At 50.2% G+C, this 16,534-nt stretch overlaps 1 pseudogene; it reads left to right on the forward strand.

Moving 5' to 3' along the window:
• LOC114693865 overlaps positions 1–16,534 on the forward strand; it is a 38,593-nt pseudogene that overhangs the window by 17,765 nt on the left and 4,294 nt on the right.

Raw genomic sequence — 16,534 nt, forward strand, 5'->3', positions numbered from 1 at the left:
AGAGAGAAGAGAGAGAGAAGGAGAGAGAGAGAAAGAAAGAAAGAAAGAAAAAAAAGAAAGAAGGGAGAGGAGGGAGGGAGGAGGGAGGGAGGAGGAGGAGGAAGGAAGGAAGGAAGGAAGGAAGAAGGAAGGGAGGAGAGAGAGAGAAAGAGAGAGGCAAGTATGCTATGAACCATAACACAGAAGCAAAGTCAAACATAGAGAACGTTCTATAGGACTTGTATTTTAAAATCAAGGACATGGAACTAGTCAAAGTTGAGGCAGGAGAACAGTAATCACAAAGTTGTGTGTGACTGTCCTGGACTCTCAAGGGCAAACCAAGCAAGAAGCCAGCATGAGATAAGGATTGGATGAGGGTTGGATTAGCTCTGTGCCTTCTGCTGTGTGCGGCACAGCACTTTGTTAGCAGGGGTGGAATGTTTGGGACAAAATGAGCAAAAGATTACAGATTCCTGAGAGCCAGGGCTGGGGCTGCTTCAAGTTCAGGTGTGGAGGAACGGTGCTGAGTTGTGACTGAAGGCTGAGCTTGCTGTTCCCTGACGGCATGATGGCAGACAGATTTCTGCTGTCCCTAACTGCCATCTGCAGAAAGGAACTAGTAACACTTGCCTCTCATGGTTACTGAAGACACTGTAACCATTGGCTGTTTGTGATTCTAGCATAACAGTGTGGTGCCTATTAAACATTTAGATGAATTAGGCACTGTTCTAAGATGTACTAATAATGAGTAATACTAATTCAGGCCTTAGAGAAATACAAGAAATATTTTAGAAATTCGGGCATAGAAACAATCATTACTCCAATTAACACACTGAAATCCTAAGCAACTTACGGAAGGACAAACGATTACACTCTGTGTTCTTGTTTACTGTACTGTGTGACCCCCGCCCCCATCAGTGCACTGTGGGTGGAGTGTTAGGATAACTGTGTAGAGCACTAATACCAGACAGCCCCAGCCACTCAAAAATAGGAATTGGAGTCAGACGGACCTCAAGCCGTATACCCTAAAAATGACTTCACTCATGATATTAGTTTCAACCAGGTGTCCCCCTCTTTCTAGAATAACAAGCATGGGTTTCTGGATTAGTGATGCCAGTGCAGCTACATAAATGGCTCAGTGCTTGCTGGGTCCAAGAGGCTCTCACTGGCCACCATCTTTCAAGCCACTACCAAACCTGCAGATTTCTTTTTTTTTTTTTTTTTTTTTTTTTTTTTTTGGTTTTTCGAGACAGGGTTTCTCTGTGTAGCTTTGCGCCTTTCCTGGGACTCACTTGGTAGCCCAGGCTGGCCTTGAACTCACAGAGATCCGCCTGCCTCTGCCTCCCGAGTGCTGGGATTAAAGGCGTGCGCCACCACCGCCCGGCTTGCAGATTTCTTATATCAAGCTTTGGCCCCCAAAGAAAAGACAGACAACCCCAATACATCCCAGGACCACCTTGGAAATTGCAAAGCCCTGGGGAGGAAAGAATCGTGATGCCCACAGACCTCTCACTAGCTCATGTGCTAGCTCTGGAAACAGTCTATCATCTGTGTTAGTTCAAATATAAAGAGAAACAAAAACAGAACAAAATGTTTATTTAGTGTCCCGTTTCTCCTTGTTTCTAACTTGTCTTCATCTTGCGGGGGCCACTTGGCAATGTTTGTTAGTTATGTGTAAGCTGTTGGCCTTTCATTTTACACCTACGTGTCTGCTCTTTATGCATCAACTTGCCCAGACACTTCTGCGCACTAAGCCTACACCGGAGCATGCCAGGGAGAGACTGAACGGTCACAACCGCCTTTGAACTGCTTAGCCAACAGCTCGTGGAGTCAGGGCAGCTGCTTTTGCCCAGGCAGCACACAATTGTTCGCCTCCAGTTCACACAATTGTTTCCATATTTTGGTGCACGTTGCCCTAATTTGACGCAAACGTCCATAGCCAACTGTCACAGGAAGGCATGATTAAAATACATTTGTGACCAGCTGGAAATGGATTGCAGAGACAAGCCAAATGGACAAGATGGAATTGAGAATTTCATACTTGGGTTTAATTCTGCAGAAAGAGAGCTCTTGGACCCCATCCCAGATGAGAGGTCAATTATTCAACGTTCTCAGCCGCATTTGAGGATACCCTCTTCAAAACAGCTTTGTCTGTGGTACCAGGAATGGCCTCATACCTTCCCATCGACAAGGAGATAGACTCAGAGAAGTGAAATGATTTGCTCATGCTCATAAAGCCAGTGGGCAGGCTGTTCTGAGCTCTGGTCACCCAAGCCCTGGCCACCATTGCTAGAACGACGGGGAGAAAGAAGTGTCCTTGAAAGTTTTGTAAGCAGGTGTATCCCTTGCAGGGAAGAAGCGGGGATCTGAACTTGAACTGTCCTGGCAGGGTCAGCTGTCCACCTGCTTCCTGTGTGAGCTGGACACAGCCCTGGAGCTGCTGCTCTGCCAACTTCCACGCCATCTTAAAGCCTCCTGGGCTCTCTCTGCTTCAGATGCAAGGACTATCGTAGCCAGGCCACTGATGCTATCACAAACATCAAAACTGGAGGTGTCAAGTGCTTTTCAACCATGACACACACACACCAGGTGTCAGTCGAGGCCTTCTGTCTCTGACTTTAACTGTTGCCTTCACCACATCCCGTTTGGCTGAAGTTGGGTTTCGGGCTTTGAGCACCTCCCCAGGGGCAAACAGGGACCTCCCGGCTCTTGTGAGAGTCTGCATGGGGTCAAGTATGTTTCCAAGCCACAAAAGTCTCCTGTCTTCTTTTGGGTAACCCACAATCACCACACACACACACACACACACACACACACACACACACACACTTCACTCACTCACACAGGCAGACTCACACCCTCTTCCCATCTTTTCTTGGAAGGGAGATTGTTATCTTCTGGATGAAGCCAAGCCTCCTGAAACACCAGGGTTACATGTGTGTTCTGTCTGCCTTGGTGGACTTCTGTACTTCCTGTCTCCAATCACCCTGAAACTGCAGGTTAGCCCAAGCCCAGTCACAAAAAAAAAAAAAAAAAAAAAAAAAAAAGTTGCCACACAACTACACCTCCTAAATGACTAGTCTATAGTTGGTCTTCACTGAGAAGCTGTGCGTTCCCTAAAGCCCTGGAAAGTCAGTTGGTCATGGAATGTAAGTACTGGGTCATGAGCTGGACTTCCTGTCGGGGTCTTTAAATATTCAATTTTGCTGGTTAAGGGGACATGTTTTTCCAGAAAGTTCAAATTTGGTGGCTGACTAGATTGAGGAAAACAACAATGTGGTCATCTGAACAGGGGCAGAAGATGTCCAAGTGTAGAGAAAGTTCTAGAACCTACTGCTCACTGACTTGTCATTGAGCCTGGAGATGGGGAGCACAGGAAAGACTTGAGTCCAGCCACTTGGTGTTTCTTCTATTCAGGAACTATTCTTTCCCAGGCCCTAAGTACTGCTGTTGTTAGGCAAATTGTTAAGATGGTCTCATAACTTTTCTTCAAGAGTATTCACTTACTATTGAAGTGCTCATGGAATATAGGAAATTATATGAGAGAAAATAAAAGTCCTATGAAGTCCTGCTGTCTGAAGTAAATGCTATTAACATTCTAGAAATATCTTTGGGACAGTGTTTTGCATTAACACCCACATGTACACAGTCTTAAAATTTTATGTTTTTTTTCCTTCACATCTTTATTTTGTTCTTTTTAAAAAACAAAAATAACTGCATCCTTACCCCATCAATAATCAAAATAACAAGGAAAACATTATGTATTAATTTTGCTGCCTGAATTTGGGTCTTTCCCACATCTGCTAAGATTCTTCACCAAAGAACAAACTTGACCATGATCTCACCTCTACACAAAATTTCCAATGTTACTGGGCAACTATGATTGGCCTTCAATGCCCACCATGCTACCTGTCAGTTTGTCCTCTGTATATGGCATCTTACCCAAAAATTCTAGCTGCGGAGTGCCCTATTAGACACAATCAAATAAAATCTCACCACCAACAGAGGAGCCCGTGGGCCCAGGGAGGAAGGGGGACTTCCCAGTGACATAGTGGCCCACTGGCAAAATAAGACTAAAACCCAGACCACCAGACATGGGGCCAGCCTTCTACAGGATCAAGATCGATCCTCTGCCCAGGCTCCTGTCCCTGAGAAACTAGAACCCAGGCCAGGTGATGTCTGTGTCCTGAACACAGTCATTTTCCCTTTCTGGGTCACTGAGAAGAAGATGGATACCAGCTTAGCTCTTTCAGCCTCTTCTCCCACGCTCTGATGTGGAGAGCTGCGCTGTCACGTATTCCTAACCAGAAGGAGGCTGGGTGCAGGGACCCAGGGTTTGTGATCTCTTGTCACTGTCTGCCGCGTACTCTCCTACAGGATGGGCTGCTGAGCAGCAAGAGGCAGGTCGGCAGCGAGAAAGGCAAGGGCTGGAGCCCCCGTGAAGGTCCACGCTCAGAGCAAGGCTCCCCCACCCTGCCACCCCTGGTAAGTCATCAGCCCCCTCCAGGAAAGAGTCTAAGGCACAGGTACCTCCTAACCAGCCCCTTTAATGTCTAGATGGCTGTTTCATTTCATTTCCTGCTTGGTCCAAATCTATTAGTTTGGGGACAATTGTAATCATGCCTGGACCCATGCCCTGCCACGTCTGTGGGCATTACCAAGATTCCAGCAGAGACCTGACAGGAGCAGAGACTGTTGGTTCCCTTTCATAGATGAGCCCTGGCCTCTCTTCTGGCTGTGTCCAAGTGTCACTGTGTCCGAGTGCACACAGTGAGATGTTTATTGAGGGAACGAATGAATGAGAATATGGGCAAATTCAAACTGAGACAGGTCAAGTTGTTTCCCCGAAGTGACATACTAACCAGTAGAAACCTAGAACCTAACTTTTAAAAGCTGTGCAATGGATACTAACTTTAGAAAGATGCCGATTCCTTACTATCACACTTGCAGAGATACAGAATCGTCTCTCCCGAGCCCCTCAGCTACATTCTCTGTTGCCGTAATAAAACACTGTAACTGAAGCAACTCAAGGAAGAGTTTATTTGGGATTCAGTTCCAGGGTTATGGGAGTCCACGGTCCATCACAGTGTTTGTGAGATTTAACCACACTGGTGCATGGTAGATATAGCTCATTGTTTCATCTTTCTGTCATGGATTGTAAACGCTATTCCCATGATGAAAAGATGCTTTATGTGTGACTACTATTGTACTAGGCATATCCTCATACTGTGTCCTGGTACAAATGAACAGAAGTCAACCCTTGGGATAGACACCAGTGAATATTGATTGAGTTTTTGGGAAACACAATTTTAAGATATTTTTCTTTGCCAATAAATACCTGTCTGAAACGTCTTCTTTAACGGTAGAGCCAGAATTTTAACGAAGGTGGCAGTGTTTTTTCCCCTTTGAAGCTGGGTTAACTTCATACATGGTCAAGGCAAAGATGGCAGGTGGCCTGGGTGACTGGTGCTCCAAGGAGTTGACGGTGTATACGAATTTATCTAAGTTTCCCCATATGGTGGCCACTGTCCTTCCTTGGAGTGGGTCCCCACAGGTTACCTAGCCAACTGGATCTCCAGTTCGCCAACTGGATCTCCAGTTCCTCAGTCTACCTTTGCTGCACACTGCTCACTAACTAACTCTGTATTTCTGCCCGAGATTGTCTTCAACCACCTCGCCCCTCCGTCTCCGAACCAGCACCCAGATCAAGGTAGGAATGGGGCACTGGGGCATCTCTCCAGGCCACATCTTGTGTTGCCAGAGCAGTTGGGGCGAGCCCTATAGGGCTGGAAAGGAGCAGGGAGGCTGGGAGCTTAAGAACCTCTCTGTGAGCCGCAAAGGAGACCAAGGAAAGAGTTACGGGAGTGCATCTGCACTGTCGAGGCCTGGCTGGCAGACTCTAGCCCCCAGACTCAAAGGGCAGCAGGACTGCTCTGTCCTTCCCTCTCAGCACAAGGTCTGGTCCACGTGGAGGACAACGTCTTGCCTGCCTCTTCCCATCTATGTCCAGTCTCCAGAAACCTTCTAGTCACAAATGCTTCCTCCTTCATCCCAGACTCCACTCTATGGTGGTCACATAATGAATGAGCCTCCTCTTGGGCCAGGACTCAGGCTTCGAGGGCTCCCTGGATGGGGCCTCATTCAGAACTGGCCTCCATAGCATCCCTGTCACCCATCCACACCAGCCATCCCTTCACTCACTCACAGAGGACGCGGAGCTTGCAGCACGCAGACCGCTGTGTTCCGGGACAGGGGAAGATGTCACAGTGGGTAACACACCTCTCCTGTCCTGAGAGAGGCCAAGCTTGTTGCCTTTATGAGCAAAGTGCTGAAACTGGTGTCCCTTCCCTGGCTAAGGTCACCATCTTTCCCATCAGACAGGTGATCCCTCACTTTCTAACAGGGAGTGGTGTCTCCTCTTCAGAATGGAAGCTTAGGGGAAGGAAGTAACTGAGCCTTTGGCACAAGTCTGAGTCTCAACACTGCCAGGGACCCCTGTCATTCATGCCAAACCTCCTCCCACCAAGGGAAGGTCCCAGCCTCAGGCCATACTACTCATCCATGACAATGCTAGGTCATCTGCAAGCTACAAGTCTCCAAGAGATTCTGCCAGGTGTTCAGGGGTCCCTGGTGCCAAACCGTGATCATCAGAAAGGTGGTCCTCCATGCTCCCGAGCCTACTGCTGCCTCAGGGCCTCCAGCATGTCAACAGCCCTCCAGGAGAGGCACAGAGCCAGGAAGGACAAGTGCTGAGGGCCACTGGGAAGCTCTGGGCACAAATGCCATGCAAAGAGCAGGAATAGAGTGGTTACATGACCTCTGGGATAGAGGCTGGGAAAGGATGCTGAGGGGGTGCGCCAGAGGCAGGCTGGACGCAGGATCCCGGACTTGGGCTTAAAGCCCTCTGAGGGCTGGCAATGGCTGCCTCCATGTAGCCACCCTTCCAAATCTTTGCCCAGGCTTGAGGTCTGAAAGGAAGATGAGCTAGGCAATGAGAGCCAGCCTACTCCTAGATTGGACATGGATGGGTCTAGGTGTCACTTCCTGAGAATTCCCCCTTTCTTGTCCAAAGAGTAGCCTCACATGGCTTCCCTGCCACTAATCCTCTTGGGAGCTGGAAGATGGCTTGCACCACACCGTCCCCCAGACCTCCACCTCTGTTGTGGGTCACAGTGGTAGCCATCTTTCCCTTGTTCTTTTCAGAGGAGCATTTTGTGGTGGCCCTGTTTGACTACGCGGCCGTGAATGACAGGGACCTGCAGGTGCTGAAGGGGGAGAAGCTGCAGGTCTTGAAGAGGTAAATTTCTAGAATACCGCCCCCCTGTCAGCACAGGACCCCCCCATTGTCCGCCTCCCTCATTCACCCACCACATCCCCGGGGCTGCCCCTTGAGGGTCTTCCACATCGCCACACACCCTCCTGTCACCCAGTATTCTCTCTAGCCGGAGCCACTGTCCTCCCCTCCAGGTCTTTCTGGCCGGGTCGTTTCCACTTCCAGCCTTCCGCTCTGCTGTTAAAAATCTAACACAAACGAAGCCGCTCTGGACCCCACATAAAAACTCCATGTTGGCTTATTTCCTGTGCTCTTTCTCAGGACACCTCCAATGTCAATGTCTGCCGCGTTCTCCCTCTCCCTTCCTCCACCCTTCAAGCCTACGTCACGGAACCTCGAGGTCTGATTGGTTCCTAAAGTTCTGCAGTGGGTTTGAGCTGAACCATAAGTGCCCTGACCTTTGACCCTACATGGGTTTCCAGGTCCTCCCTTGTCAGCAGCCCTCCTGGTTTTGTTTTTCTTAGTCCCCACTCATCCCATAAATTTTGGACATTTCCCACGCTGCTCTGCTCCAGGACCTCTCCTGCCTGTCACATGCTCGGCACAGTGGATGGGCCACTCCACTCACACAGCACCTCCTTATCACCAGACTGTCCGTCCGTCTCTGCCATCCTGTCTCCTACCAGAGTGGGATCTGTTTGGGGGTTGCCGGGAGCAACCCAAAACACTTGGGGGAGCCTCTGTCATGTTTCTGTCTCCCCCTCTTCCCACTAGCACTGGAGACTGGTGGTTGGCCAGGTCACTCATCACCGGAAGAGAAGGCTATGTGCCCAGCAACTTCGTGGCCCAGTGGAAACTCTGGAAGTAGAAAAGTAGGTGGATAAATTGCCTCAAGCCAGAGGTGGCAGGGCTGCCCCAGCCACTCTGAGTACGGCAGGGCCAGGACGTGACCTCATGGCGGCTGTTGGCGAGGGGCTGGGAGTCATAGGTTTCTGGGTGTCTTCTAACGCTCTGAGGGATGCCGAGGAAGTCTGTCTTCCCGTCTGAAAGAAGAGCCGCCTGCTTCCCGGCTTCTCTGGATGAGGCTATCCTGTCTGGTCCCCTCCAGAATCCACAGCGAGGCTCTGTGTCCTGCAACCACTCTCCACCCCTCTAGGACCGTCCCCAGAGGGCCTCTTCAGCATTCTCATCACCAGCTTCCAAGGTCCACCCGGGCCACTCACCTACTCCCCACATGGTGCAGAGACATGGGCTCGCACCATCTCACGGTGGTGACACTCCCTCCTTCCCTTCTTCCCACACCCTGTGTCGGCCCTGGGTCTTTCTCCAGAACCATGTTGTATTAGTTATGTCTTTTGTCACTATTAAAAAAAAAAAACCACACAGTTTAAGGGAGGATTTATTTTGGCTCATGGTTTTAAGAGAGTACAGTCCATCGTGGTAGGAAACATAGTAGAGTTCATGGTGGTAGGAATGTACAGCTGGGGGCCTCTCACATCTCAGTGGCCAGGAATTCGCCAGAGCTCCAGCAGGGAAGCTGAGCTGGCTTGTCACCTCAAGTACCACCCCGTGGCCTCCAATTAGACCTCATGTCTCAAAGGTTCCACAACCTTCCAAAACGGCACCACTACTAGCTGGAACCACATACTCAAACATACGAGCCTGGAGGGAGCATTTTACATCCGACCACAAGTGACAAAAGCCTCACAGTGAAGAGAGGGGACTTGGAAGGAATCCAGGCCCAGAAAGCCCCTGGCAGTACCGTTATTCACTCAGATGGCAGGAAAATGTCAACCTCATGACTACATCTGGTGCGGGGGGAGGGTAGTGGATCAGGTGTGATTTTTGCAGTCTGACACTAATAGAGATCACCTAACCCATGTTTTCACTTCATTCAGGGAAAACATGAGCCTGGAGGATGATGGGAGATGGGATGGAATAGGGTTGCAGGGACTTATGGGCATCTAACTGAACGAGATGTGAGGAACACCTCAGGATTGACTTGGGGGGTTGTCACCAACTCTGAGGCTCACCCTATCTAGCTGTTTTCCAGATGGTTCTTCAGGACCATCAGCCGGAAGGATGCCGAGAGGCAACTGCTGGCTCCAATGAACAAGGCTGGCGCCTTCCTCATCAGAGAGAGTGAGAGCAATAAAGGTGAGTCCGGGAACCTCACCGTCCCACTTGCTGTGCGTGGTCCTGGGAGGCCCACTGAGGCCTCAGTCTAAAGTGGGAGGGATTCCCCATGGCTTCTGTCCTGTGTCCCTGCCTGGGAGCTGGCTTTGAGGCTGTCCACACCCGCTGTTCTCCTGGCCTCAAGACTGATACCGCTGGGACCTGGATGGCAGGGGGAATGGAAAGTCCTATGCCGCGGTGGTCAAACTAGCGAAGTGAGGCAGATGGGGGGCTGAGAAAGGAAAGGTACCATATAGCTCTCAGTCCCTGGCCACATTTTGGAATTAAAGAGTCAAGAAGCTCAGAGAATCTTTAAAAAGCATCTTGGGCAGAGGCTGGCAGGTCTCTGGAGGCTAGGAAGTGGCCCGTGTCCAGCTGTAGATGGGCCAATGCCTGGTGAATTAGAAGCTGCCAGGTGTGGTAGTGCACGCCTGTAATCCAGCACGTGAGAAGCAGAGGCAGGTGAATCTTTGTGAGTTCGAGGCCAGCCTGGTCTACAAAACAAGTTCCAGGATAGCCAGGGCTGATACACAGAGAAAGCCAGTCTTGAAAAACCAAGCAAACAACAACAAAATCAGAACCAACACCCAAGATCAGGGATTCAAATCTGTCTGGGACTGAGTCAGTTGCTGCCTCCAGCCTCGGTCACTCTTCTCCTTCCCTCCCTTCTCTTGACATTTTCTAAATAATATTCTCCCCCATCGCTCTCTTTGTTTTTATTATTTTTTGAGAGAGTCTTGCTATGTAGTCTAGGCTGACCTTAACCTTGTATTGCTCCTCTTGCCTCTGCTGGGAGCTGGGATCACAAGCCTGTGCCGCCACATCCAATTGGCTCTCCTTTCTAATGGCTTTGGTTTTGATTTGGAGACAAGACCTCACTTGCTTTTGTGGTTCTCGGAATCGAACCCAGGACCTCAAACACTAGTCAAGTCCTCTACCCCAGCTCTGAACCCCCTACCCCTGAACTCCACCCCAGCTCCTTAATATCCTTTTTATTATAAAGTAGGAAGCATGTACAATGCATTAAAAAACCATGAGTGGATATAAATTATACAGAGCAATAGGTAGACCCCGTGTAACCACAGCCAGAAGGCAGAAGATTCTAGAAGAAGAAGAGCCCCTCACTCCTCCACTGGCTCTTCCCTGAGAGGTGATTGGTTGGTCGAGAGGCCTCTCCTCTTTTCTTGGGTTAACTTTCACTCCCTTCTAGCCTCCCACAGTGCTGTGTCTATTGTGGCTTTTCATTCAACACTGTGTGATTCTCCATGTGTACATGCATGCTCCTCATAATTTCGAAGCGGAATCCCGCCCTCCATTGCAAAGCCATAGTCTTTATTTGCAAGCCAAGCAAGAAGCTGGCACAGATGCCCCATGTGACCCTTGGGATGCCCCTCAGCTTCTCAAGCAGCTGTTTATTGCTTTCTATGTGAGGATCCACTAACACCCTAGCTGAAAGGTAGATGGACCACTCAGTGTTAAGGGATCTGTGAAGAAAGGGTTTAGTAGGGGGTGTAGGAGTTGAGAGAGGGTGTGGTGAATGAAAATGACTGTGACTCATTATACAGGGTCAAAACTAGCCGGGTGGCAGTGGCGCACGCCTTTAATCCCAGCACTCGGGAGGCAGAGCCAGGCGGATCTCTGTGAGTTCGAGGCCAGCCTGGCTACCAAGTGAGTTCCAGGAAAGGCGCAAAGCTACACAGAGAAACCCTGTCTCGAAAAAACAAAAAAAAAAAAACAAAAAAAAAAAAAAAAAAAAAAAAAAAAAAAAAAAAAAAAAAAAAAAAAAACCAAGTGTTTAAATACCCACACCATGTGGTGGTGCATACCTTGAGTCCCAGCACTTGGGAAGCAGAGGCAGGTGGATCTTTGTGAGTTCAAGGCCAGCCTGGTATAGAGTGAGTTTCAGGACAGCCAGGGCAACACAGAGAAACCCTGCTTTGGAAAAAAACAAAAACAAATCCATACTTCTCCATATGCCCCAGGCAGCCCAGAGACTTCCCAAAGGCAGGAGGTCCCATGGACATGGAGCTGACGGTATTGGGGTGCTCTTTAAGAATACTCAGTTGCCATAAGGTAGGCAGGACCTTGGAGGGCTTCAAGCTTCAGGAGCTGTATCTAATGAAGGAAAGAAAGGGATGCTTTGGCGTAGAGCCAGGAAACTACATAGGTGCAGCATCCTGGTGAGAAAAGCTCTTGACCTCATTGTGCTGGTGTGAGGATAATCAACTCCATAGTGCCCGCTCTGGGCCTTAGAGACCCAGGCACGCCGGCAAGGAGCAGGGTGGGGTGGGGAGGTCTGCAGTATCCAATCTAGGGTCCAGGGGCGAGGGCTGTGGCATCCTCAAGGTGTGTTGGACAGGAGCACAGCCTCTTGGCGTTCTTTCGAAACTAGGTTGTGAGGGTCACATTGGCCAAGAAAGACACAAGCAGGGAAGAGGCTTGAGATAGGAAAGCACCCAAAACAATTAGCACCGCACAGGATCAACGTCCTCTGCGGAGAGGTGTCCAGGCCTGACCCCTTGTGGCAGAGGGTGGGACTGCTCCTCAAGGCGTATCTACAGGGAGGGTGGAGTGCCCCTCACCCCAAAGTCTGCTGCTACCTCTCCAGGTGGCCTCCATTCAATGTCCCGTCTTGCAAATAAAGAGTTTGAAAATTCTGTGGCAGCCACAGGGCTGGACAGAGGAGTTTTATAAAGGCTCAAGGGAAGGCGTTTCTTAGCTGAAAATTCTTCCTTCCTGTGTACTAACCCCTCTGCCACCTGCTTCCTTGTCCGTATGAAAATGTCAACACAGGCTGTAAAACAGTGTGAATTTGGAAAGACCTCTGGGGAACAGCTTGCTCTGCTTCTGGGAAGGGCATGGAACTGGAGCCCGACTGGCCATTTCTCTGGGAAGTCATCAGGCCTCAAGTCAAAGATGTTAAAGCTCCAAGTCCCCGGCGACCCTCCATTTCTCAGTATCTCAGGCACCCCGATAGAGGACCCATGTGTAGCTGAGAAACAGTCCTGTCTGTCCCAGAGTTCCTGATTCCCCGGCAGTGTGGGGACTTGAGGGAAAGTCTGGGTCAGACAGCCAAGGGAGAGTAGAGAGTAAAGACAAAACGAAAGGGAATTTGTGTTGAAATGGCTGAGAGCAGGATACCGAATTGGGGGTACCTTTTTCAGATCACAGGAACCCTGTCCTGGATTTACATTCCTGCCTCACTTCTCATGTGTCTATTAACCCTCCAGGTGCCTTCTCCCTGTCTGTGAAGGATGTCACCACCCAGGGGAGACGGTCAAGCACTATAAGATCGCTCACTGGACGATGGTGGCTATTACATCTCCCCACGGATCACCTTCCCACCCTCCAGGCCCTGGTGGAGCACTATTCCAGTAAGAGGTGTCAGGGCATGAGGGTCCCAGAGAACTCTTGGGTTCTCTATTGTACGATCCCAAACTATATGAATCAACTGAGGCGGCGGGGGGTGGGGGTGGGGGTGGGGGGGTGAGGGGGGGAGAGGGCTGCCAAGCGGACTTAAGGAATCGCCAAGTCTCAGTTTAATGATTTAAGATCAGTGGCCTAATGCTGACATGGGCTACTTGGGAAGCAGCAAGGACCTGCAGTCTCAGAGAGTGCAGGCTCCAGACATCATGTCCTGCCTGCCACAGTGGGAGGGAGGAGAGAAGGGGACACAGTTGGGGACAGTGTGGTTCCTAAGGGAAGTCTGCTCTGGTGGCCTCCAGATTCTCTTTCTCCCCTGATACAGAGAAGGGGGATGGTTTGTGCCAGAGACTGACCTGCCCTGTGTGAGCCCAGCCCCGAAGAACCCCTGGGCGCAGGATGAGTGGGAAATCCCGGCAGTCTCTTAAGCTGGTCCGGAAACTTGGGTCTGGGCAGTTTGGAGAAGTCTGGATGGGTGAGTTGTGGCATCCCAGGTTCCCTCACTCTACTCGGTGTTCTGAGCCTGAAGCGGACATGGAGGCAGACAGCTCCATATGGGCAGCACACCCCCTTCCCTGAGATGCCTGTGAGGGACAGAGCATAGCTATGTAGCTTCACATGAGCTAATAAGGCTCAGATGCCAAGGAACTCACATTGTTGCTCTATTTTCCTTGTAGTAGGAGAGACTCGAATCCAGCTCTCCCTAATTTTAAACCAGTTACTCTCATTTTCAACTGGATGCTAGCTTTGTGGCTGACTGATGTATACTTGACCATTTTATTAGGTCCTCAGAAGCCATCCATCAGGCATTGGGAGGCAAGAGCCAGGAGGCAGGAGCTCCGGGGTCTGTGCAAACAGAAGCCACACTTGCTGGTGTGTGTGTGACTGTGGGAAGTCAGACCCCAGTGCCCACACCATTCCATCATAGCGGCTGCTGCTGCTGCTGCTGCTGCTGCTGTGTATTTACAACACTTCCCAAGCATAACATAAGGCCCTTTGTCTTATTCTGCTCTGGTCTGTGTCTCTGGAGCACGACTTCTAAGTCCCATTCTGATGCCTCCCAGAGTCTCACACCCAGAACTGAGGCACCTCTAGCTGGAGCTATATACCTGGTCCTCACAAGGCTCAAAACCCTGGGAAGGGCAAGCAAGCCTCAGCTACTGCCTATGCCCTTCAGTGGATGTCGTCCTATTTCCCCCAGACTGCATGAATCCCACCGCAGCCTGAGGCTCCATCATGGGTCTGTAGAGACAGGCTGGCATCTTACACAAGACATGCTCTCTTATCATCCATTCCTCTTAGGAACAGCATGTTCCAGCTTGGACCTTGGGCCCACAAAGGGTAGGGCTTGAATCTGTGGTGAAGGGTTTTCTTCCATGCCTGAGTGGCTCCTCTATTCCCTTGCCCTGTCAGGTTATTACAAAAACAATTTGAAGGTGGCCGTCAAGACCCTGAAGGAGGGAACCATGTCTCCAGAAGCTTTCCTGGGCGAGGCCAACATGATGAAAACCCTGCAGCACGAGAGGCTGGTCCGTCTCTACGCCGTGGTCACCAGAGAGCCCATCTACATTGTCACGGAGTACATGGCCAGAGGTGGGGCCCTTCCTCTCTCTACAGGACAGGGCTGAGAGGGTAGACACGAGAGTGGATCATGGTGGTGGGTTGGTCTGACCTGAGGGTTCCTATGGGGTGTAGCTAGAGTTTTCCTGCCTTGCCCACAGTCAGGACAAATCTCTCTCACCCGCCAGTCCCACAGCCGCTCAGACCCAACCAAGTAAACACAGAGACTTATATTACTTGTACAGACTGTATGGCCATGGCAGGCTTCTTGCTAACTGTTCTTATAGCTTAATTAATCCATTTCCATAAATCTATACCTTGCCACGTGGCTCGTGGCTTACCGGCATCTTCACATGTTGTTTGTCTGTGTCTGGCAGTGTCTCCTTCCGCCTTCCTGTTCTTTCTTTTCTCCTCTCTGTTAGTCCCGCCTATACTTCCTGCCTAGCCACAGGCCAATCAGTGTTTTATTTATTGACCAATCAGAGCAACACATTTGCCATACAGAACATCCCACAGCAATGGGGGAGCTGTAAGCTTTATCGTAATGAGGGGGGGGGAGCTGAGAAACAAGGGAGAAGCATCTTCACAGAGCTTTGTTCTCAGCTTGGGAAGCGCAGCCTTCCAGAGCATGGAGTTTGCTTCTGGAGTATGTTTTCTACTCCCAGAGCATGCCCTGTGTTTCCAGAACCTCATTTTTGTTTCTGCAACACACACATCATACTTTGATCCCACTGTGATGGACAGAGCCTTGCAAAGTAAAAAGAGCCATAGGCTGGGCATCCAAAGGTGGAACCCAGTTCCACCTCTTCCCAGTTACGGGAATGTTGCAAGCCTGTGAACATTTCACAGTAACGGGTGTCAGGGGAAATGGGGCCAGCAGCCTCTGTATGAGGTCTGGGCGGCCTCTGCAGTATCTCCACAGGGACAGTTGACCAGGGATCAGACCTGGGCTCTAACCTTCTGCCTAAGGGACCTCGCCTTCTTATGGCCTGATGTTACCTTGCTTCCTGCAGGTCCTCAATGTGACATGCTAATTATAATAATTGTCACCAGGGAGCCGGCATCACAGACTGTGCTGGGTACTGCCTCCTGGCACCTACCTGGCAGTGGAGGAGTCTCATTTTTACAAGCCCCAGCTCTCCCTCCTGGTGTCTTCTTGTTAATGCTTCCCTCAGGAGAAGTTTCCATCAAGGAGGGAAATGACCTAGGAAGACACGTGGGAACATCATGCTTGGAAAGAACACTAACCTCAGGCCCAGAACTGGCATTTAACTCCAGCTCTGCTGACCTAAGAGACCCAGACAGGTCCCTGAACTTGGCTGAGAACTAACTTTTGGAAGTCTAGGGGCTAGTTCCCATGAAGTATGAGGCTCCTCAGACATAGGCAGACCCTCCACGACCAGGATCACAGAGCCGGGGTCTAGCCACTTTGCACTCACTGTCTCTCTTTTTCCTAGGATGCTTGCTGGATTTTCTGAAGACCGATGAGGGTAGCAGATTGTCCCTTCCAAGGCTGATTGACATGTCAGCCCAGGTTGGTGAACTATGAGGCAGAGGAATCCTGGAGTGATGATACCCCTCTGTGCTTTGTGACTATACTGAATCCCCTCTTGTTGGTCAGATGAGGGCTGGGCTGTGAAGGACAGAAAAGCCTGAAGTTCTAAATGTATAAGCACCTAGAGGTGGACAGATGAGAGGCTCTGCCCACTGATGTCTTCTGCTGGGCACAGAATCTTAGCATGGAATGACACCTTACTATGTCAGATGACTGCTGTCTTTACCACCCACCCCTGCCTCTTCTTAGCCAGCAAGAAGGGGATGGGGATAAAATTCCACCTTCTTCACTCTAAGGACATTCCCGTTAATTTGCTCTTACATGTCCTCCCACTCCACTTGCCTCAATGACCCACTTGGGCTGCGAGGGGTCTGGGAAATGTAGTTCCAACTCTGGGCAGCCATGATGGGATATTAGGAAGGTAGAGATGGCATCTGGTGTTGGAAAGCCAGGGTGTAGGCAAGAGTTCTGTTTAGTAGGTTGGCAGTCATGCTTTGCTATGACTTTGTTCTTCAACGCATCCATCTTGCCCAGAACTCCCAAGTCTTGATGCAGCCCTGGAACTGGCC

The sequence above is a fragment of the Peromyscus leucopus genome, unplaced genomic scaffold (genome assembly GCF_004664715.2).
Source record: "Peromyscus leucopus breed LL Stock unplaced genomic scaffold, UCI_PerLeu_2.1 scaffold_242, whole genome shotgun sequence".
NCBI lineage: Eukaryota > Metazoa > Chordata > Mammalia > Rodentia > Cricetidae > Peromyscus > Peromyscus leucopus.